This window comes from Mus musculus, chromosome 10 (genome assembly GCF_000001635.26).
Source record: "Mus musculus strain C57BL/6J chromosome 10, GRCm38.p6 C57BL/6J".
NCBI lineage: Eukaryota > Metazoa > Chordata > Mammalia > Rodentia > Muridae > Mus > Mus musculus.
In genome coordinates, this window is record NC_000076.6 from 27,742,341 (window position 1) to 27,767,927 (window position 25,587).

The 25,587-nt window shown below is 37.1% G+C and overlaps 1 long non-coding RNA gene across 1 annotated transcript in view; it reads right to left on the reverse strand.

The window, feature by feature from the left end:
* Nucleotides 1-3,502: 3,502 nt before the first annotated feature.
* Gm30228 overlaps nt 3,503-25,587 on the reverse strand; it is a 63,874-nt gene continuing 41,789 nt past the window's right edge. Inside the window, exons 2-3 of the long non-coding RNA XR_380228.3 lie at nt 19,618-19,714; nt 3,503-4,332 (exon numbers count right to left, since the gene is read on the reverse strand). This is a non-coding gene — a long non-coding RNA (predicted gene, 30228). The remainder of the gene's footprint in view (nt 4,333-19,617; nt 19,715-25,587) is intronic.

Sequence of the window (25,587 nt, forward strand, 5' to 3'; positions counted from 1 at the left end):
TGGTTATTATAGACATGGAACAAAAAGCTGGAAAAGTAGATACTTAGATGTATCAGTATTTTGTGTTTAATAGATTTTAATTAAAATTTCATTATATACTTCTCCTTCCCTTTTCACCCTCCATACTCTCCCATGTCCTCTCTCAAATTGATACTCTCTTGCTCTTTGACCATTATTGTTAAATATTCACAAATATATAAATAAAACCCGATGAGTCTGCTTTTGTTGATTATGGGTCTATATAATCTCAGGGTTGACCATTTTGTATTGGATACCAAATTAGGTGTACATCTTTAGGAGACGTTAGTTCTCTCTGGTTCAGAAATCATTAGTTACTTGTAGTTGTTTGTTTAGACTTGGTTTTCTGTGAGATGTCATCTTTCCTCAACTCTTTCCACCTTAGCATATCTGTTGAAATCATCTTTGTTAAAAAGTCTTGTGTATGCAGCCATTTCTAGTAGACAATCTTATACCAGACTTTTTGGTCTCTATGATTTTTATAATCTTTTTGGTTTTGAGAAACAAATTGTATCTGCCCTGGGTAGCTACACTCTATCTTTCATTTTTAAGATGGTACCATTGAAAAATAAATAGTAATGTATGGTAAAAAAAAAAAAAAAAAAAAAAAAAAAAAAAAAAAAAAAAAAAAAAAAAAAAAAAGACTTCAGGCTACAAAGAGACAGGGATCAGCAGCAAACCATAATATTGAGTCTAACCATGGAGGGCCCATGAGAACCCCTTTTACCTTCCTTCCCCATTTTTCTGATGAAACGTATCAATACTAGACATAGTGACTCTTTTATTCCTTTGAACCATCAATTCCTGAACGGATGCACTTTTAAATTTACATGAACTGACTGTCAATCATTTTTGTAGCAAAGTTATTAACATTTCCTATAGATTACTGTTTTTCCACTTTACATTATGAGTTAATGATGTAGCTGTCTTTGATTTGATATTTTATGGCCTATGTTTTCCACACCCTTCTACTTTAATGTCTTTAAAACTCTGTAAGAGACTGTAATACCAAAGAAGGTGTTTTCATTTTCCTCTAATATGGGAACTTTTGTGAAAACTACTTGATTACTTCAAACATGTATGGTGGTTCCAGCTGTATTTGGATTTATTTTCAGTGTTCTCTTATGCCATTTTTTCTTTATTTTTTTTTTCTCCTTTCTTGTTTTTCTAATTTCCTAATTAGATTTTTTTTTAGACCAGTCTTCTTTCCTCAGGAATTCTCCCATTTGCTTTGGGATTTGTACACTTGAAAGATTAACTTGTTGCGCATATTATGATTACCAGTGTATTTATATCTATTTAATAAATTGGCATTTGTTTATTTGTGACTTCGTTTTGGGGGGGGTGGGGGGTGTTTTTGTTCTTTTTGTTTTGGGGTTTTTTTAATGAAGCACTTATTTACTTATTTATTTATTTACTTATTTATTTATTTGCTTTCACTAATTTCCTTTGTCCTGTGAGATTAGTTTGGCTTTCTTTATTACCATTTTCTTCTGTCTTATCTGAACATTGGACTCTGCCCGTGTGTAATCTGTCAAGTTAGCTAAACCCACTAACTTTAGATACTTACCTAACAAAGTCAAAAGTGTTGAGGCTGGGCTGGGGTGGCCAGGTTCCTGTAATCCCAGTGCTTGACAGGAGAGAGTAGAGTATGTTGGGTACCACAGTGAAGTCTGCTTTTTTTTTTTAACCTGGTTGTTTTGTTCATTTCTTGTTTCTAAGATGGGGGAAAATATTTCAGACCTTATATGAGATAGGTCTTGAGAACACATCTGAAGTTATATTTTTCCAGGCAGGAATTGATTTCAAAATTGCCTAGAGTAAAATCACAAGGTCACAGTTTGGAAAATGTCACACATATACACAATATAGTTGACATCAGTTTTTTAATGCTCAATAAAATTTTGCATTTAATTTTATAAATCAAATTCTGAAATAAATTTAACCAAGTGAAATCTTTACTGGTTAAATCTCCAGCCAATAAAAAAGCAAGCTGGAATATATTGATTCTGGAGAAGGACTAAGTCTGATTGGAGGACAGATCTGTACCGTTGAGGCAAGCACACTAAGAGTATATTTGTCTGCCTTTTTAAATTTTAAAACGTTTTAAGTGGAAATCATGAAATAAGAAGATCTCAATTCTTAGTAGAATTAGAATTAATTGAGCTTCCTCCCTCCTTTAATGTCTTGAATACAGACCATATGTTCATAAGTGCCCATATTGTCAGTGGATAAATAACACACTATAAAAGTTCATCATTCTAGGTCCCAGAACAAACTATTCAGAATCAGGAATTTACTCCATTGAAATTACATGTTTTCTACTTATGTTGTAATAGGTTAATAATTACTTAAGAAAGGAACTTTGCAGTTTAAATAATGCATATACAATAATGGCATCTGCCTTGCCCCCCAAAAAATCTGATGTGAAAAAAAAAAAACTACCAAAAAAAAAGGGAAAGAAAAACAACCTTCAGACTAATTTACCAATAAGACATTAGGGGGAAACACAAAAAAGACACATCTCAGATCATGATTTTATTTTCTATTCGCTTCTTTGTACTATAACATCATAGGGGAAGGGATAGTATCTTGTCATGATGTTGGCTTGGAAAAGCCTCAGTATTGAAATATTACAAACTACTGTGAAATGACTAACAGGTGAATCCCAGCCTTCCTGTGAGCTGTTTGTTCATGGGTGTTTGTGCAAGAAGCTGTACTATAAACATGAAGCAGTTATTTGCAGTTTTTGTATTTGCTCATCATAATTTACCTGATAACCAATATTGTCCTTAGTGTGAATCTGTGGAGAGTGTATAATAATTCCAGATTGTTTACAATATTACGTCCTTAGTAAATGCATTTGAATAAAGATTATGTCAAGAAGCCAGCTTATAAAATAATAAAAACTCAACAGATTGCCAACAATTTGCTTTAAGTACTGACTAACATGAAGAAAAATGAAAAGGCCAAAAGAAATTAACTATATTGTATCTAGATGGCTATTTGCCATCAACAAATTTGACATATCTGTTTAATAATTTCTGATATTTTTCCAAGAAAAAAATGGGAATTGAAATTGCTTGAATGGTGCTCATATTTCTGGTTAGTATGCATATGTCATGGCGCTACACTGAGAAGACAGCTCTCTGACTATGTATGGCCAATGCTGAGGTCTGAGGTCAGAGCATTAGATGGTAAAATGGGCCCTGCTGCAGGTTTGATAGTAATGACAATGGGCAAGACATACAGACATGGGAAGCTTTGGGGGTTCTTTGCATGAATCAATTTCATTTAGTTTTTAAAAGGGGGCCACGAGGCAGCCAGTGATGATGGCTCTATTTTATACAGAAGAGTGTGTCCCAGTCTAACACATTCTATTCTTAACCTTTTAAAAAGTGAAATAGTTTCTTTTATTTAAAAAAAAAGTTTTATGATATTACTACGTTCTCTGTGATTGAATTATAACAAGGCACATTTCACCTTATTTTGTATATTTGAGGTGTTTTATTGGAATTTAAAATCTTAAAGACATATACTTGCATATTTTAGATATCAAAAATTAACAAATCTTCAGGTTTTGTTGCTATTTGTTCAGACTTGGCCTCATGTATCTAAACCTGTTTCTGTGAACTATAAATGCAAGTATGTGCCTCCATGCCAGTATATGGAATACTGAAGACAAACCCACAGATACTGGGCAAGTACTCTACCAAATGAGCTATAGTGCCAGACATAAATCTATGACCATTCAGTGTTTTGCTTAAAATGAGCTTCTTACAAAATTATACAGTGAACAAATATGCTTTTGGACCCGGATACAATGTCCTTAGCTCCCTTTGCTGCTGAATAAAAAGGAAACCACAAGCTGATCACATGACCTTGTAGATAATTACTGATTTAAAGTCTCTTTTTCTCAAAGATTTATCCTATGAAACTGGACTGCATGCGCAGAAGGTGATATAGCAGCTCTGTGGTCTCTGCTGCACTGCCTGCCTGTCCTGCAGAGTTCTCCTTCCACAGCCCTCAAGCTTCCCACACAGAACCTCCCTCTGTCCACTCCTGAAATTCTGAGAGCTTGACTTCTTTCCCCTGCCTCAACCAAAAAGGTCTTCCTTTCTCAAGACCTTCTTCATCGTCAGAAGCTTGATCCTATGAAGACACAGTTTGCTCCATCGATAGCACCATCCTCTGTCAGGTAAGTGAGTCTGGACTTGGGATGGAGAGGTTTCCAGACAACGTTGAGTCATGTACTCCTAGGACTGGACTGCTAGCCATACATTTATTTCTGAATCCACGGAAATTTGAAGGGTTCTGTAACAGAGAATGAAGACCTTTAGGGAACATTGTTGTCCGAAGCTCCAGCTCCCTGACAGTCATTGCTGACCCTGCCAAAAGATGACATGTAGTGAAACTAGAATCAAACACTCCTGTCAGCTGCTGTCTCCCCAAACCCTAGTCTACACTGTGTAATTCCAATACTTGGAAGGAGAGAGTAGAGTATATTGGGCATAGTGGGGATGTCTGGTTTTATTTTTTTTATTCTTTTTTTTGTAGGATTTTAAATTAATTTGAGAGAAAACAATGATATTTCAATTAAAATTTCTTTGAGTGATAATACATCATGTACATTTTATATTTCTTAAACAATATTTTTCTTTGGATAAACGACACATGCCTTTGGAACACACCTTGAAACCATGTCAAAATGCATAGAAAAATAAAAGTCTGTCATAATTTCAACTTTAAAGAAAATAATTCTTTGGGGCATGGTATCCATATTCCTATGTAAATACATATATATATATATGTATGTATATATATATATTATATATATATAATGTTTTGATGTATAAATGTATTTATAAATATTGCAACTTCTTGTTTTCCAGAGCCACAAGAATGTTTCACAGTACATATAATTTAGTCAACCAGTTATTTATTGGTGACCTTCTTTCTAGTTTCAAACTTTCCCATGACTATGATATGACAAAAAAATTTATGTTCACTTCAGTATACTTTAATACACTTTTACACATGATAAATTCCTAGTGGTACATTATTGTGTTAGGGAGTTTGTATATTAAGGTTTTCTAGGGTGGAAGGCTATGAGGTCAGAGACTTCTGTCTACCACGTCTATTATGTTCATGGATTGCCTGGTTCAGCCCTCAGTGTCTACTCTTGAGTAAATACATGGAAATAACTCACCCAGATCCTGAGGAGATTTATATCAGTTGACCTTTCTGCCAACAATATATTGAAAAATCTGTGTTGTTTACACGTATCAGACAAGATTATCATATATTTGATCATGGCCATTGAAAAACGGTACTTCATTTTTCTTTGTATCCCCTTATAAAGATTACAATTAACCTAGTGGAGTTTAATTTTATTTTTATTATTTTTTCACTTTTATTACCTTTTAAGGCTTTTAAATTTATCCTATTCTTCTTCTTACTAGAATTGTTACATTAATTAATTAGTACAATGATAAAATCAGCCCCTCTTTATTCACACTTATGCATCTCCAATCTCTCCTATGACTACTTTACACACAAGCTAGCAGTTCTTTAAAGTTTATCATATGAGTAAAAACAGTCAGGACATGTCATTATGTGCTCAGCTTACTTGACATAATGTCTTCTCATTGCATGCAAGTTTTTACAAGTGACAAAAATTTGCTTTTTAAGATTAAATAATACCTATCACATACACATACATACATACGTATGCACTCACTCACACACACACACACACACACACACACACACACACACACACACATACACACACACACACACAGAGTTACTTTATTTTACTGTTGACTGACATAAAGACTGACTCCTATCCTAGCTATTCTAAACAGTGTTTAGAATCCATATGACTGCTGGATTCCACCTTTGTTGAGATGATTTGAGTTCATACCTAGAAGTAGGATTCTTTGATCCTCTGGTATATGTACTTTAAAAAAACTCTTAGAGGTTACTCTTTTATTTACACTTATTTATATTTTATGTGTATGGATATTTTGCCTGCATGCATGTTTGTACACCATATGCATGCAGTGTACATGGGGGCCAGAGGGAGTTGTTAGATCCCCTGGATACAGACACTTCTACCATGTGGAAGGCAGGAATCAAACCCAAGCCCTCTGCAAGCAGTGTGTCTCTTAACTGCCACTGTCCAGTCCTCAGTTAAACCGAATTGCTTCATTTTAACCTCATTATATAGATATAATTGCACAAATAGGCATCTCATTTTATTTTCTCTCGTTTTGTTTAAATTTGCATATATAATCACTTCTGAAGTTTTCCCTTATTGTTATTAGGGTTTGGGGATTTTTTTTCTGAGGTTTGTTTGTTTTTCTCAAAGAATGACCTTTTCTACTTAAAAATTTTTAAATATGCATTTTTTATTTTTAGCATTTTACTTATATTCAAGTCATTAATATGCCTTAATATTTTGGTCTTGGGGACAAATATGAACTAAGGTCTATTTCCTTCTCAGGTTGTTTTTTGGCCATTTTTATTTGTTCTGTTTTATAATGTTGGGGTATAGGAATTGCTTCACAAACCACACAACTGATCTCAGTTAGACAGCCATAGTTTATTGAGCATATGCCCAGGACTGATCAAGCAGGGCCATGGTCCAAATTCAGGAACTGAACTGTTAAGATCTTACAGGGCTTTTAAACCCCAAATCCACTTATGTTTGCCAAGCTATTTCACCAAACAGTATTTAGGGATAGGAGATTTCCTTAGGAATATATTTATGTTGTACACTTATCCTGTTTCCATTGTTTGGGGTACTCAACTGTGGCAGGGGAATTGCCTTATCTAATATTCATATCTTATCGTGAACGTTAGGATGGAACTTGTCTTGTCTAACCTTCATGTCTTTAACTTGCCAACCAGGATGTCAGTTAGCCACATACATGTCTCTGTCTGCCAAGTAGAATGTCAGTTCCCAAGGACGTCTTGAGAACTTAAATTTTACTTGAGCACTACTCAAAATGGAAGTCTTATTCCAAATGTTTCTTATACTAGTGCAGGTGTCTCTCTGATATTGGGCTCTATCCCAGGGTCAGCTTATAAAGGCAAATACCATAAAAGCATGTAAACACATGCAGAAAGTATTGCTGGGTGGTTGCTTCAGATCCAAGCTTATTGTTAGTAACTATATAAAACAGTTCTACTGACTTCTATTATGATTGGTTTCCAAGGACAGAGAACATAACAGAATATACAATCAATCTTGGCATCAGGAGATTTCCTAGTAAGAGCAGAAATGTATGAGAAAGTTCCTTTACAATAGCAGGCTAACCTGGTAACTGTTATCTAGGCACTAACATTTTTACCTAGGTACAATAAGTCTGCTAATTTTGTTTTATTATAATTGTATATGTTTTTCTTAGTTTTAATAGAAAATTTTAAATGACCATGAGTAGTATTCCTTTTGTTTCACTTTATTTTTGAGATACTGACTTGCTCATAGCTCAGAGTCCCTGTGAACGTTTAATCATTTTGTCTTTGCCTCTCACAGGAATAAAAATGACAGTTTCATAACAGAGAAAACTTCTAGGGTAGCTGAAGATATTTATTTTGATAATTAATAAATTTTAGTTCTCAAACAGGATCACCAGAGTTAAGAATGGCGATTATCTCAGATTCTCTCATAATTCCCTCTCTCTTCCTTCCTCTTCCTTCCCTCTGGGAGAGGATCCACCAGCTTTGTGTACACCAGGAAACTGCTGCACAGTGTTGTCCCCTTAGTGCTGAGGTTCTCCCATGGGGCCATCAGATGTTTAGAACAATCAAGTAGCTACCCCAGTCTTACACTGTTCTAAAGTAACAGTTTAAAGCAAAGAGAATCAATGTGTCATAACTCTGCTACTCACACTCAGCTGCAGCTTCGTTTCTGCTATGAACATGCAGAGGTATATATTATCTTCTCTTATTTGGACCAAATGACAGCTCTTTATATTCAAAGGAAGTAAAGAGGTAACTGGTCTAGACTGGGCCAAACACTAGCCATAGATCCTTGGATTAAGGGTAACTGTTCAAAGATCATGAAACAAGTTTTGAAAAAGAAGCGGGCGAGAAGACATATGGGACTGGATTCATGCCTAAGTACTCAGGAAAGCTTGATGCCGGGTCAAGACAACCAGAGTCTGGATCCCTGCTACCATGAAACAAGATGATTATCACCTGTAATGCCAGCTTTAAGGAAAGTGACACTCTCTTATCACACACACACACACACACACACAGAGAGAGAGAGAGAGAGAGAGAGAGAGAGAGAGAGAGAGAGAGACAGACAGACAGACAGACAGACAGACAGACAGACAGAGAAAGAGACATGCACATACATTACAGAAAAATTCCATCAAATATCAGAGAGAAGGATTAACCTGCTCTGACATATGGGAAGCTTTCGGTTTCTTACTAAAACTTTACTTTTTCATATTAGTATTTGAAAAGATATTTCAATTTTAGATAGGATATAACCTACCCAGTTTGCCTTTATGGTTAACCTCTTACTTACACATTGATGAATACTCTTTAAGTAAACTAATACATAATATCTCATATCAAGGCCCCCTGCCTTAATTGTTTATGTGATGAGCTCATGCTAAACTTTCAGGAAGAATGTGGTTACACAACTGCAGTTAGCTATATCTTGGTTTAGTCTTAATAAACAGTACATATTATATTTATTATTTTTCAGTGGTTATTGAATTGAAAGCAAAATAAGAAAACCCTAGAGGACTGAGTAAATACTGGGGATGTAAGGCAATAGGGCCTGAGGAAAGTAGTTTTAATTTTTTTTATTATTTGTATTTGCATGTGTATGTGTGTATACCAGTGCACATACACACAAGTGTGTGTGTGTGTGTGTGTGTGTGTGTGTGTGTGTGTGTGTATCTGTGTATGTGTTTACTTGGGTGTTACTTCTTGAGTGTGGATTTGCATGTGCCTGTGTGTCTTTGTGTGCGCTTATAGGTCTGTGAATGTGTGTTTGCATGTATATACATTTGCATGTGTACTTCGGTATGTGTTCTTGTGTGCGATTGTGTGAATGTGTGTGTACGTGTGGTGTGTATTCTTCTGTGTGTGACTGTGTAAGTTTATGTGAACTATAAACTTGCAGGTACCTGAGGGGGTATGTGAGTATCATATATCCTGAAACTGTATTTACAAATGGTTGTCTGCCAATGAGGTGGGTGCTGGGAACTGAATGTAGGTGGGTGGGTCTCTGCAGCTGCAATAAGTGCTGTTCACAGCTGAGTCAGATCTCAAGCCCAATATTGTAGTTTTTAGTAGAAAGCCAAAGTGAAACACACAAGTAATGTTCAAGTTCAAGAGAATGCAAAAAGAATAAATAGGTATAGACGATTTCAAGAGCTTGTAGTGTGTGTCATCATAAAGCAGAAAAGCATCACGGGGTCACATCAATGCACACTGCCTGGACAAAGATGTTGTGTCACAGACACTTAGAATACAACAGTGTGGCTCCAATTAACAATGAGCTGCATACTTGCAAGGGTCAAAAATGTAGCTATTATTTGGGCATAGTTGATCACATGTGTAACTGAGGATCACCACAAGTTCAATGCTGGACTGGGCTACAAAGCAAGAGAACAGGCTTGATGTTATATGATTTTTCACCATTTTAAATGAAAATTCTACAAGTTAATGAATACTGTATTAGGAAATTATTTTGGGCCACAAGACAGCCAAGTCAGATAAGGAGCTTGACACCAAACCTGATGGACTGAATTTTATCCCTGGGACCAGCATTGGTAGAAAATGAGAACTGACCCTGCCTCCAGTTGTCTTCTGATTTCCTCATATCCTGTAAAGCATTTTCTTAACTAGTGATGATGAGAAGAGGCCTAATCCATTATGGGTGTTGCCATCTCTGGCCTGATGGTCCTGAGTTCCACAAGAAAGAAGGATGAGGAAGCCATACAAAGTAAGCCATTAAACAACTCTCCTCTGTAGTATCTATATCTAGTTTCCTGCCCTGTTTGAGTTCCCATCCTAACTTCCTTTGATGATGAGTTGTGATGTGGAAGTGTAAGCTGAATAAAACCCCGTCTTCCCCCAAGTTGCTTTGATCATGGTGTTTTGTCACAGCAACAGTAATCGAAATTAAGATAATGAGTCTGTAGTGTCCTTTCTTATCTCTTCTGATTAGTTTTAGTCTGAAGTCTATTTTGTCAGATATTAAAATCACTATAGCAGATTCTTAGATCCATTTGCTTTGCATAAATTTTTCCATTTTTTCCCATGAAGTGATGACTATCATTGGTGTTGAGGTGTTTTTCTTGGATACAGCAGAAGGATGGATTTTTGTTTTAGCATCCATTGTTAGTCTAAATCATTTTTACTGGGAAAATGAGACCATTGATGTTGAGAGACATCAATGAATGATCTTTTTGATTTCGGTTAACTTGTTCTGTGGGGGGGAGAGAAAGGGGTTGGGGAGAGAGAGAGAGAGAGAGAGAGAGAGAGAGAGAGAGAGAGAGAGAGAGAGAATCCCCCTCTTTCAATTTGTTGTTCTGAGATTACTTAATCCTTTTGTTTTGTTGGAAGTGGTTAACATATTTATGTTGGCATTTTCCAACCTAAAGATAAATAGTATTTAATTAGGTCTTATCACATAGTATCTTTATTTGCCCCATGGTTGAATGGGAAAAAAAGGTTGAAGAAGGAGGTCTACATTATCCACTGGGCAGAGAGGAAGGGGAGGCCATAGTACATAGTCTGTTACAGAGCTAGGAATGAGACTGGGGGATATATTGATTTTGGAAAAGAGGAGGTAAACTTGAAGATCTGCAGTTAGCCTTCCTGTTTTCCTGGCCAGATCGCCTATGGGTTCCCAGATGATGCCTGCTTAAGTTATGCCTGGGCTAAGGTGATGAGTGAGAAGAAGGACATGTTGAGAATACTTGCAAAATCAGGTTCAAGACTCTCAAGATGATATGCAGAGAATGGCAAGTGATGCCTGGTATATAGTATCCTAAGCACTCACTGGCCTGGAGGTTGGAGAATTAAGGGAATTTAATGAAGAATGTTTGAAGCATGTTCCATTTCATCCATTATAAGGGAAGTGGGTGAAAGCTGTTTCTGTTTTCTTTTCCAGACCAAACAATATGTTATTTAAAAGTCATTTAGAAGATAGTATATCCCTAAATATCAAAGTGGGGCAAAGCCTTTCCCTCTCAAGACAAAGACTGGTTAAAATCTGGGTTGCCTGGAATGATGGTTACTAAGGACACTTCAGAAGTATCTATGAGCAAAAAGAAGCTTGAAATATTCAATCCCAGTGCAAGGTCCATGCAGTCACTCATAAGTCCAGAAAGAACTTCTTCCTTCTTTACTCCATTCTCTCACCAGATATGCATGCTTTGAGAGGAAAGAGGGAATGAGTGAATAAAGCAGAATAAAGGCAACACAAAGGCAAGTGTGTAACTCTTTTAGGACCTCTGAACTCTTAGAGTTTCAGAAATCCCAAACTACTGAGTGTGTGTGAAGACAGTATTGGCCAACACTAGAAACTGGCAGATTTCTTAAGATTTGTTTTATCAATTCAAATAAAATATCAACAAAAGCAACATGTGTGGATACCAACAGAAAAATGCCTCAATACACATCTAGAATACAGGGGGCTGGTTCTTCCATCCTCAAACAGAGTTTCTGTCAACTCTGAAAACAAAACTCTGAGGAAGCTTTAATTCTCCAGAACACATTCAGTTTGGAGAAATATTATTTTGACTTCTTCAGAATAATGTCTAGGTTGTCACTTGGGAATTGTCCAAAGAAATAACAAAACAAAACCAAAAAGCAGTCACCTTGGTCAGATGAATAACCAACATTCCACTTCTCACCGGCCTTTTCCATTCCCTTCTCTTTTATTTTCTTTATAACCATCCCTTCTCTTTCCTTCCTTTTCATCTTCCACACTGCAGAATCACCTTGGGATATCGCTGTCTCTCCTCCATCACTAACTGACTACACTTGCCTTACAGCATCTCCATGAACCTGGCCCCAATTTCTCCTGTAAGACTATAGAGCAGTATCTCAATGGCAGAGTTCCTAAAAACTGAGAGCACATTCATTCATAGCCTACCTCTTCTGTTTCTTATGTGCTTAGTATGAAGACAGTTATTAGGAATGCCAGAGAAAGATACATAGTCTTAGCTTCAGTGAGCTTGTAGATTCAGTGTATGAAACTGGGGACATAATCAATAGGGGCTGAATATATATATATATATATATATATGTTTGTGTGTGTGTGTGTGTGTGTGTGTGTGTGTGTGTGTACATATATATTGCTACAGTATCACAGAGAAAAGAGAAATTCATTCTTCTTAATTATGAAAAATAGATAAGTGAAGAGAAAATGTCTCAAAAATAAAGTTAATCTCATCAAATCACCAGTGATGCCATGCTGCCTTTCAAACACACACAAACATGACTATTGCTGAACTGTTGAACTTCTTCAGTCAGTTTTCTAAATAGGCTCTGTGTGAATTAGATTTTTCCCTTCAGGTTAGTGTGGTTGACTTTCAGGAAATAACGTAGTATCTTCTGTGACACCATACTATTGCCATGTAGCGGTCATAGTGATCCCATTTTATATACATATTTCCCCAAATAATATATATACTATCATGATAATATAATAATATTATATATTATGACACATGGTAAATATATATTATAGATAATGTATTATATAATACATGCATAAAATAATAAAATATATACTAGTTAATGAATATAATTATATAATATGTGAGATATATCTGTGTGTGTGTGTGTGTGTGTGTGTGTGTGTGTGTGTGTGTGTGTGTGTAAAACAATACTTCTTTGGGGATAGGGCTATAGCTCAGGACCCAAAGTGCTTTCTAACATGCATGATGCTCTGGGTGAATCCTCAGCTGATGCAACACTAAGAATGAATGGACAAGTCTGCAACCCTAGCACTGTATTTAGAAATTCAAGATAATCCTCAATTACACACCAAGTTTTAGAGCATGCTAGGCTACATAAGAACTAATCTCAACAATAACAGTAAACAACTCCTTTGAAATTATAATGTTGGCACTGAACTCATTATATAGCTGACAAAAACCTTGGACTTCTGATCATTCTGCCTCCACCTCCCAAATGGGACTATAGGCACACAAAAGTTTATACAGTGCGAAGAATAGAACCCATGCTGGGCAAGCACTCTACCCACAGTGTTGTGTGACTTTTCCTAGGGAGATGTAAGCAAATGTTAACTTACACCAGATATGCTACTGATGATGGACCTAAGAATAGGTTAGTGAAGGAGTGAGCTTGTGGAGGTTCCTTAAGGATGAGTGAGCACATAGTTGAAGGCACATGGATGACTCACAAAAGCACACACTAGACAACTTACAATAGCTGCATCCCTGAAGTTGCCTTGCTTCTATAACCTTGGAGGAGGCCTTTGTGAGTCCTGTATGCTTTTTGAGACTTTCAGACACCTGTGTTATTTCTACTTCTTGAGTATTATATGCTGTATTACTTCCTGGGTCTTAAGGACCCCCCCCCTATGATAGGATGCTTCAATTCAGAAGAAATTGTTATATAACATTAAGATACATCCCCAGACCTACATTTGCCTTAAGGTGGCTTACAAGGTATGATATGTAGTTAATAATGAATTTTTGTGATCTTCAGGCTAACAACTTGACCAAACCTTAGGAACAAGGATTCTCAGTTCACTTGCATAGTTTCAAATCCAGCCTCTGGCACTAAGAAAACACAACAATCTTAGTTCATTCATTTATGAAATGAAAATGTTGTAAATACTCTGTGCTTAACACACAAGAATTAGCAACCCAATTTTCTACTTTTATCATTAGGATGAACAAAAGACTAAGCAAAATTATATTTGAAGCAAAAAAAAAAAAAATCCAAATCAGAAGAGGCCAAGGCAGGACGTTTATCTTCATATATTCATCACATACTGGTGAGGTTCAACACCATGTTTTCATTCAGTGATATCATAAACTTTGCCTGATTTCACTCTCCATGTTTCCTTTTTTCTCCTCTCTTGACCTCCACTTGTACCCACTCATTATCAAATGGCACAATCTCTTTATTCTGCATGGCAGGATAAAACTCCATTGTGTGTATCCATCACATTTTCTTTGTCCATTTAGCTACTGACAAATTCCTTGACTACTGTGAGTAGTAATCCAGTAAATATGAATGACCAGGCATTGTAGTATACCTCTTTAAGGCCTGCACTCAAGAGGGAGAGGCGGCAGATTACTGTAATTTCAAGACCATCCTGATCTTCACAGTGAATTTCGGGACTGCCAGGGCTATGTAGTGAAATGATATCTCAAATCCCTGCACATATGGATATGTAAGTATATCTCTGATATCTTTTGAGGACTCCCTGTTCATTTAATTAACATACTTATTGAATCCCATGCTTGTATAGCATTTGGAATTCAATTTCTTTGTGTGTGTGTGTGTGTGTGTGTGTGTGTGTGTGTGTGTGTGTGTGTGTGTGTATTATTGAAGGAGATTTTTTTCTCCAATGTGAGATTTTTGGAATCTTTGCCCAAAACCATGTGCTCTAACAGTGTGGTTTACTTCTGGGCCATCTACTCTACTCCACTGATCTGTGTGGCTATTTGCATGATTGTGCCATGATGTGTTTGTGTCACTATAGCTTTGTGCTATAACTTGAGGGTAAGGATAACTGTACTTCCAATGTTGTTCTTTTTCTCAGGATTGCTTTGACTATCCAGGGCCTTTTTCCCCCTACAGATTAACTTTTGGATTTTTTTTCTTCTTCTGTAAAGGAATATCCTCAGATCTTTGAAAGGTTTTGCATTGATCCTGAAGATAACTTGTGACAATATAGCCATTTCATGGTATTAATCCAGCCATGCTGATTTCAGAGCTCTTTGCATATTTAGTGTCATCTTTAATCTATTTTTTTCAGAATTTTGTATTCATTTGAGGTTTCTCACATCCTTGGCTATGTTTATTTTTGTGTTTTTAGCTATGGATAGTGGAATTGTTCTTTATTTATTTCTCAGTGTGTTTGCTATATATAAGATAGCTTCTGGTTTGCAAATGTTGATTTTGTATTCCACTGCTTTCTTAATTGTGGTTGTTAGTTCTAGCGGCTTTCTAATGGAATCTTTAAGGTTTCTTATAAACAGTATTATATAGTTTTGGTTTTGTTTGCTTATTTAAGATAAGGGCTCCTGTAGTCCAAGCTGGCCTTGAACTCTATATACCACTGAAGATGACCCTGAACATCTGATTAATCTAGTATACATACAAACTCAAAGACAAAAACCACATAATAATCTCATTAGATGCTGACAAAGCATTTAACAAAATCCAACACCTGCTTATGATAAAAGACTTAGAAAAATCAGGAATTCAAGGCCCATATATAAAGATAATAAAAGTAATATATAGCAAATCAGTAGCCAACCTCAAACTAAATGGAGAGAAACTTAAAGCAATCCCACTAAAATCAGGGACTAGACAAGGCTGCCCACTCTCTCCCTATCTATATAATATAGAGCTTAAACTCCTAGCCAAAGCAATTAGACAACAAAAGAAGATCAATGGGATTCAAATTGGAAAGGAAGAAGTCAAAATATCACTATTTGCAGATTATATGATAGTATACATAAGTGACTCCAAAAATTTCACCAGAGAACTCCTAAACCTGATAACTTCAGTGAAGTAGCTGGATATAAAATTACCTCAAACAAATCAGTGGCCTTTCTCTACACAAAGAATAAACAGGCTGAGAGAGAAATTAGGGAAACAACACCCTTCACAATACTCACAAATAATATTAAAAAAATCCTTGGTGTGACTCTACTTAAGCAAGCAGAAGATCTATATAATAAGAACTTCAAGTCTCTGAAGAAAGAAATCGAAGAAGATCTCAGAAGATGGAAATATCTCCCATGTTCATGAATTGGAAGAATTAATATAGTAAAAATGGCTGTCTTGCCAAAAGCAATCTACAGATTCAATGTAATCCCCATAAAAATTCCAACTCAAATCTTCACAGGGTTAGAAAGGTCAATTTGCAAATTCATCTGGAATCACAAAAGATGTAGGATAGCAAAAACTATTCTCAACAATAAAAGAACCTCTGGTGGAATCACCATCCCTGACCTGAAGCTGTACTACAGAGCAATTGTAATAAAAACTGCATGGTACTGGTACAATGACAGACAGGTAGGTCAATGCAATAGAACTGAAGACCCAGAAATGAACCTACACACCTATATTCACTTGATCTTTAACAAAGAAGCTATCACCATGCAGTGGGGAAAAGACAGCATTTTCAACACATGGTGCTGGCTCTACTGGCAGTTAGCATGTAGAAAAATGAGAATTGATCCATTCTTATCTCCTTGCACAAATCTGGTATCTAAGTGGATTAAGTAACTTCACATAAATCCAGAGACAAAGAAACTTATAAAGTAGAAAGTGGGGAAGAGCCTCAAAGATATGGGAACAGGGGAAAAATTCCTGAACAGAACACTAATGGCTTGTGCTATAAGACCAAGAATCAACAAGTGGGACCTCATAAAATTGCAAAGATTCTATAAGGCAAAGGACACTGTCAATAAGACAACATGGCAACCAACAGTTTGGGAAAAGATCTTTACCAATCCTAAATCTGATAGGGGGCTAATATCAAATATATACAAAGAGCTCAAGAAGTTAGACTCCATAAAACCAAATAACCCTATTAAAAAATGGGGTACAGAGCTAAGCAAAGAATTCTCAACTGAGGAATACCGAATGGCTGAGAAGTACCTAAAAAAAAAATTTCAACATCCTTAATCATCAGGGAAATGCAAATCAAAACAACCCTGAGATTCCACCTCACACCAGTCAGAATGGCTAAGATCAAAAACTCAGGACAGCAGATGCTGGCAAGGATGTGAAAGAGTAACATTCCACCATTGCTGATAGGATTACAAGCTGGTACAACCACTCTGGAAATCAGTTTGGCAGTTCCTCAGAAAACTGGTCATAGTAATACCTGATGACCCAGCAATACCTCTCCTGGCCATATACCCAGAAGATGATCCAACTTCTAATACGGATACATGTTTGACTATGTTCATAGCTGCCTTATTTGAAAAGAACCCAGATGTCCCTCAACAGAGGAATGGATTCAGAAAATGTGGTACATTTACACAATAAAGTACTACTCAGCTATTAAAAAGAATGAATTTATGAAATTCTTAGACAAATGGATGGATCTGGAGGGTATCATCCTAAATGAGGTAACCCAATTACAAAAGAACACACATGATATGCGCTCACTGATAAGTGGATATTAACTCAGAAGCTCAGAATACCCAAGATACATTTTGCAAAGCCCATGAAACTCAAGAAGAAGGAAGACCAAAGTGTGGATACTCCAATCCTTCTTACAAGAGGGAACAAAATACCCATGGAAGGTGTTACAGAGACAAAGTTTGGAGCAGAGACTGAAGGAATGACCATTCAGAGACTGCCCCACCTGGGGATCTATCCCATAAACAACCACCAAACCCAGACACTACTGCGGATGCCAACAAGAGCTTGATAACAGGAGCCTGATATAGCTGTCTCCTCAGAAGCTCTGCCAGTGCCTGACAAAGACAGAAGTGGATGCTCATAGCCATCCTTTGGACGGACCACAGGATCCCCCATGAATGAGCTAGAGAAAACAACCAAGGAGCTGAACAGGTCTGCAGCCCCATAGGAGGAACAACTATATGAACTAACCAGTATTCCCAGAGCTCCCTAAGACTAAACCATCAATCAAAGAAAACACATGGTGGGACTCATGGCTCTAGCGGCATATGTAGCTGAGGATGGCTTAATTGGTCATCAATGAGAGGAGAGGCCCTTGGTTCTCTAAAGGTTCTATGCCCCAGTATAGGGGAATGCCTGGGCCAGGAAGCAGGAGTAGGTGGGTTGGGGAGCAGGGGGAGGGGGAAGGAGATAGGGGATTTTAGAGGGGAAACTAGGAAAGGAGATAACATTAGAAATGTAAATAAAGAAAAATCTAAAAATCTAAAATTTTTTTAAAAAAATTTATCCTTAGACAACATGTTTAAATCCTTAGTTATATGTAATCATTAGTTATTTAAATATTTTGTCAATACTGTTTTGTTAAGGTATTTATTCATTTCCAAAATAATAATATTATGTGGAAAACTCCGTTTTAAATTTAGTTATTTGAAGTCTATATAAACACTAAAATGACAAGAAGCTTGGGAAGAACGAAGACCAAGGTGTGGATACTTTGCTCCTTCTTGGAATTGGTAGCAAGTCACCCATGGAAGGAGCTACAGAGACAGAGTTTGGAGTTGAGACGAAAGGATGGACCATCTAGAGACTGCCATATCCGGGGATCCATCCCATAATCAGCTTCCAAACGCTGACACCATTGTATACACTAGCAAGATTTAGCTGAAAGGACCCTGGTATAGCTGTCTCTTGTGAGACTATGCCAGGGCCTAGCAAACACAGAAGTGGATGCTCACAGTCAGCTATTGGATGGATCACAGGGCCCCCAATGGAGGAGCTAGAGAAAGTACCCAAAGAGCTAAAGGGATCTGCAACCCTATAGGTGGAACAACAATATGAACTAACCGGTGCCCACCCACCCCCACGCCACCCCTGAGCTCGTGTCTCTAGCTGCATATGTATCAGAAGATGGCCTAGTCGGCCATCAGCGGAAAGAGAGGCCCATTGGTTGTTGAACTTTATATGCCTCAGTACAGGGGAACGCCAGGGCCAAGAGGTGGGAGTGGGTGTGGGGGGGTGTGTGTGGGAGGGAGTGGGGGACTTTTGGGATAGCATTGGAAATGTAAATGAAATAAATACCTAATAATAATAATAATAATAATAATAATAACATTCAAATAAAAAAAAACCCTAAAATGTTTACTGTTTTAAAAGATCTGATTCAAACAGATTTCTTTTTTATTCCCTAACTGTTTTGTTCAAAATGCTCAATAGTGGTTTCATATTCATAAAGTTCAGTTACAAATTTGGTCTTCTCTGTAAGACAGAGACAAAAATACAAAAATTTTTAGAATGAAAGTCGTTTGCTTTTTTTCTTACAAAAGTGTTTACTTTCTTTGGAGATTAATGGAATGTCAATTAGACTTGGACAATGACGGAAATAAATAAGGAAGGGCGACCCCTAGTGTTGCTCTTCAGAAATTAAATTCATGCACAGCTCCAGAAATTCCATCAGTGGGTGTTCTAAAACTAGCTTTATTGACCTTAATGGTCTTTAGATACAAAAGTTAGTATTATTTAAGAAATAATAAAAATGTTTTAAGGGATTCTTGAGCATGGCAACAGTTCCTCACCCCTGAAATGCCTTTTCAATGACATCAAAGATACAAATTAAAAAGAAATACTGCAAGAGGGAACTGCTCAAGTTTTGCTTGAATGGGCAAAGAGAAAGCTAAGGGAAAAGCTAAGCCTAGCTATGACCTCCCCTTCAGCTGAAGATCAGTTATGCTTAAGACAAGGCAGGAGCCTCACCTGTGCAGAACAAGAAAATCCTGAAGGAATAGTTTACTGTTTTATGGGGTTTTTTTCCGCTGTAGTCTTCACCTCCACAAGCTCAAGGTCGTCAGTCCTAAAGAAAAATGAAAGTCGTTCTGCTTAGACACCTGTCACTTGTGACAAAATAAAATGAAAGCAGGGGGTCAGATGAGACTTGCAGTACCATGTGAACCCATTATCTCTCAACAAGAGGAAACTCTGCCAAAAATAAGAAAGCAACAGGGCCTATTGGGACAGAGAAATTTTTGTACTTCAAGAGAAATTCTTTAAGGAGAAAAAAATGCAGTATTTTAGGAAATTTCTGGCATTTCTATTATGTTTTATTGCCATTGCCTATTAATATTCTTGACTGAAACTCAGTATCAGCACAGAGCTAAGCAAAAATCTGACACTCGGTCCTCTTCTTTTACATTTTGGGTTTCAGAGTTATACGTAAGAGTTGCTTAGACCAGGTTTGAGATCGGAAGAGCTCTGCCATTTTCTTTTACCCAAAGAAATAGAACACATCAATGTACAGAACGATGGGACAATTAAGACCGAGACAGAAACTGAATGTGGTGGCCAAATTGCCATCCACCATAGCAGGTAGAACTCAGCAGACAATGGAGCTTCTGCCATCACTGATCCTGACTCCCCCAGCAGGACATAGCCCATTGCATTTTTCTAATCTACAGACGAGGTTCTCAACCTTCCTAATTCTGTGACCCTTTGATGTATTTCCTCATGTTGTGGTGGCCCCTCAACCATTACGTTATTTTTGTTACTACTTCATAACTAATTTTGCTACTGTTACAAATCATAATGTAATTGCGTGCTATGCAGGATATTGAATAGGTGACTCCTATGAAAGGGTCTTTTGCCCCCACAACATGTTGTGACCCATGGGTTGAGAACCACTAGTCTAGCGTCATTTGATTGCTTGCGATGTTTCCATAAAACAAAACTTTTCCTGGGTTACACCTATGGTTTCTCCATGGACAGTGTACCAATCCAAATGGTCACTACAAGCCTTCCACACTTACTCGTTCCCCTCTACTTGATTGAGAGTAGACTTCCCTTTTAGTTTCTCCCCAACCTCCTGAAATGTACCCAATCCCTCATCAAGTCAAGTAGACCCATTCATGTCTCATAACCAGTGCTCAGTTAAGGTCTCTACTCACACTAGTAAGTGTAAATTATTTAGATCATACACACTAAATTATTTAAAACAGTACAAGCAAAGAATTATATATATTACCAAGAAACAAGACTTGTCTCTATAAGATAATTTAGCACTGAGAGTTTTATTTAAATCTTTTATGTCTCTGGCTTCCAACACTTAGAGGCAAGCAAAAAATCCTTTTCAAGTCTGCATTTTCAGTCTATTTTTATGAATTTATTCAAACAGGTTGCCTTGAGTTCCTGCTGTCATTTACACCCCATGCAATCAAGAACTTTCAATTACTAGCAATATGTCCATCATAAAAAATTTTCATTTATTTAGCAAGGAGGTAATCCTTAATAGGTGCATACATAATTTCATTTTGTATGACTGATTTACCTGCCTACTGATGCTCATTCTAGCAGAGTATTAACACCCTCCTGGAACTGCTGTTTCTTCTAAAAGCTGCATCAATTCCTTCCAGTGACTAATTTCATAAGACACTGAAATGGCCTCTTTGAAATTCAGCTTTCAAAGTTCATAGAGAGTCTAGGAGTTACTTTTGCATGCATTATTATGCTTTCTTCCCAAACAACTTTTGCTAGTAAGCATAGCAAGCCTCCAAAAAACACTGAGTAGGCAACCCCTACTCACTAAATAACAGGAAAGATGCCCCATACAAGTATACACTCACACACTCTCAATACAAAGACAGGAGAGTTAGCTAGGCAATGCTATGCATTGGAGAACTAGGCTGTAAGGAAACTTGTAATAGTTGCAAAAGAATCCATATTGGAAAATCAATTTATTACAGTTTTGTCTAAATAAAAATGGTTTGTTTTATTTTCTACTTGACAGTCCTTTTTTGTTCTTTCCCTTTTTTTCTTTGTGAGATAGGGTCTTGTTCAGTAGCCTAGCCTGGCCAAGCACTCTTCGTCAAGCTCTATGTGATTCAAAGATACTTAGTATGTTGTATATTAAAGATAGACATTAAGAATTCTAGGTGATTTAAGTTAATTTCTGAAATCCTTTTGTATTTATAAATATTTTATTTTTAGCATCAATTTATGAAAACATTGAAGATCAAATTCTTTATGTTTAGGTTCTCTTAGGAGGAATTACACATAAAGGTGTTGATGGTATTTGTGTAGGGTAAAGGGGGGAGCTCAGATGAAAGTGCATGTTTCCCACACACGAGGATGTAGGTTTGATTCCCAGAATCCTCACTGTTGGAAATGTGAGGTTAAAAATGCACATCTGTCATTTCAGCATTAGGAGATGGAGATACTCAGGGCTTGCTGAGCAGTCAGTGTTATAAGTAACTCTTGTAAGGATGGTCTTGCTCACAGTTCTCTTTTGAAGACAAGTGTCCAATTACAGAAATTGAGTTAATGAAAATTCAGGAATTCCAATCCAGCAATAGAACCCTTCTCAAGAAAACAAGGTAGACTGCACATGAGGAAGCACACCAGCATTTGACCTCCAACATCCCCACACATGCATATATGAAACATTGGACCACATATACACAGGTATATTTCTTTATTATATCTATGTGAAAGTCAAAGGCTACAGAAAATGTAGATGAGAAAATAATGTGGATAGGTAAAAAGATGGGTGGATAGATTCATGTATACTAGGTAGATGATGGGAGACACAGGGAAAAAAGATACTGAGAATGTCAAAGTCTGGCGTGATGGATAAATATGCAAGAAAACTGGGTAAATGTCAGAGAGCAGTGCTTTAGGCAGGTCCAGAATAGAAGTGACCCCACTGCAAGGCAGAGCAACAGGAAAGACAGAGACATCCGTGAATAAATGGCCGATATCAAAAGTTTTGAAACTCCTATCATCCATATCCTTGAAAGAAGGAAACATTTCATATAACTCAGATTGTATCTTGCTTATTTTTGATTTATACAATGAAAATGTAGATATATAAATCAGAAAGTGCCATAAGACTTGGGACAAACTGTAGTGTCTGAGTGACCAATGTCCCTAAGCCATTTAGGGTCAGTCAAGAGAAAAAGAATGAGACCCATGCAAGGCCATAAGTGTTTAAGGCCACTCACAACAGAAGAGACAGGGGTGGCTTAGCTGAAGTGATGGTAGGCCCAGCCTAGGGCAGACCTGCCTCGAATGTGAAGTACAGAGCAGTCTGCAAGGAAATGTTTTGAGCTGGACCTTTCCTCACTCTCCCATCTGACTAACTCTAGGCTAGCAAGCACATTTCAGTAGCCACTGCCAATTTCATTTCTCCCGACTTGACTTGCAATTTTTGTTCTTAGTAAACTAGCATCATAAATAGTAAAAACATTTTCAAGGTATTGTTACAAACTGAGAGGTATTTATAGGTGGGTTGTTTGTTTATTAATTTTGTTTTCTTTTTTGATACAGAGAGTTACCACATAGGTATCTAGCATAGAACATTTGCCACTGAACACTGCTCTAGGTGTGTGTGCATTTTGGAGACATTTTTCTTCATACATATATTTAGTTAGAGATAAGTCTATATGTAAGTAAGTATATATGAGTCTATAGCAAAATAAAATTAAACTGTCAATTTTCTTCCTCTATTATACTCTCATTAATAAATACTTCACTGCAACATGTGAGCTCATGGAGACTGGAGAAGCATGCACAGGTCAAACCAGATGGACTCCCAGCAGTGAGAGTGGGAAGTAGACACAAGTTCCTATCCCTAACCATAAAGCTATGTCAGACATGCCAGAAGAGGGCATCAGACCCCATTACAAATTGTTGTCGGCCACCATGTGGTTGCTGGGAATTGAACTCAGGACCTCTGGAAGAGCAGTCAGTAGAGCCATATCTCCAGCCCTGCCTGATTGTTTTCTTAAGAGAAAGAATGGAATGTGATAAGTGAGGAGGTGGGGAGGATCTGGGAAGAGATGAGGGAGGGAAATACCAGCATGGGCAGATAGACTGTTCTATTTACCTTCCTGTGTCTCATCCAAGTTTCTACCTTGGGTCCTATAATAAAAGCCCTAGTCCTACAATTCAAAGCTCCCACTTCCAGGGGCAATTCTTGCTGTCCATGAACTCTATAATCCTTCTCTTGTGCTTTCAGCTATGAATCTATATTAAACCTCTTTTCTAAACTCTCCCTCTGTGAGTTTCATTGTTCAAATTGGCAAGACAAGAACCTGGAGGCCACTAACTGAATGAAAGTTTTGTGTCTCCAGGAATGACTGACACCCCTAAATCTTACATTAAATTCCTCCTCAGGTGAGGGAGAAATCCTCCATCAAACTCACCAATACTTAGTTTTTTTCTGTATCACTTGGATATAAAGTCAACTAAAATAAAAAACTTTCTTAGGCACTAGTCTCTTCTTTGAGTGTTGCTTTGTTATGGTTTTCCTCTTGATACAAGTCAACTCAAGAATTACTACAGTTCCTTAGTATTTTACCTGCTCTTCAAATTTATAATTTGTATTCCATTATACTTTAATATAAAATTTTTGTCATTTCTGTCACAGACTGCATTAATGTAGTTCTTTCTACAACTTTTCAAAGTAGGTACCCCATGTTCCCATTGTTCAGATGAAGAAATTGAGATTTAAATCAACATGGCCTAAGTCAAGTACTACACTGAGAGCAAATAGCCTCTCTGTTGTACTGAAAGCCTTTCTTCCCAGGCTCTGCACTACAGGTGTCAGGCCATCTTTATGCTTCTTTTATTTTTTTAATTAGGTATTTTCTTCATTTACATTTCCAGTGCTATCCCAAAAGTCCCCCCTACCCTCCCCCCCCACCCCCCTACCCACCCACTCCCTCTTCTTGGCCCTGGCGTTCCCCTGTACTGGGGCATATAAAGTTTGCATGACCAATGGGCCTCTCTTCCCACTGATAGACGACTAGGCCATCTTCTGATACATATGCAGCTAGAGACACGAGCTCCGGGGGATACTGGTTAGTTCATATTGTTGTTCCACCTATAGGGTTGCAGATCCCTTTAGCTCTTTGGGTACTTTCTCTAGCTCCTCCATTGGGGGCCCTGTGATCCATCCAATAGCTGACTGTGAGCATCCACTTCTGTGTTTGCTAGGCCCCGGCATAGTCTCACAAGAGACAGCTATATCAGGGTCCTTTCAGCTAAATCTTGCTAGTGTATGCAATGGTGTCAGTGTTTGGAGGCTGATTATGGGATGGATCCCTGGATATGGCAGTCTCTAGATGGTCCATCCTTTCGTCACAGCTCCAAACTTTGTCTCTATAAGTCCTTCCATGGGCGTTTTGTTCCCAATTCTAAGAAGGGGTAAAGTGTGCACACTTTGATCTTCGTTCTTCTTGAGTTTCATGTGTTACTGACCTCACTTTAAGAGAATGAGCCCATTCCCCAAGGTCCCTGAAGACCTCTGCTACCACTTCTCTGTCTTCTCTCTAGAACTGACGTCTTAAAGGTGTTCTAAGTATCTCCATAAAAATTCTTGAGAACTAAAATTTTCATTATAAATTTAAATCATTGCAAAAAGATTACATTTTATTTATTATAAATATATCACTTTAAAAATAAACCTGTGAAGTCGCTTGAAAACATATCTACATCAGTGAGAATACTACAGAGACTTGAAACAATATTCCATTTAAAATAAAATTTCCTTTAGGAATAAAAATTTTTCTTATTCATCATTCACTCCCCCCCATAAAACCTTACACAAAATATAAAATATGTTATAATATATTTTGCCATTTTTTCTCTTAATGTATTTCTCTTTAGAAAACTATATAAGTTTATTTATTCTAAGTTTCTAGTGTTAAATTATTTTTTCCCAGAATCAAATGA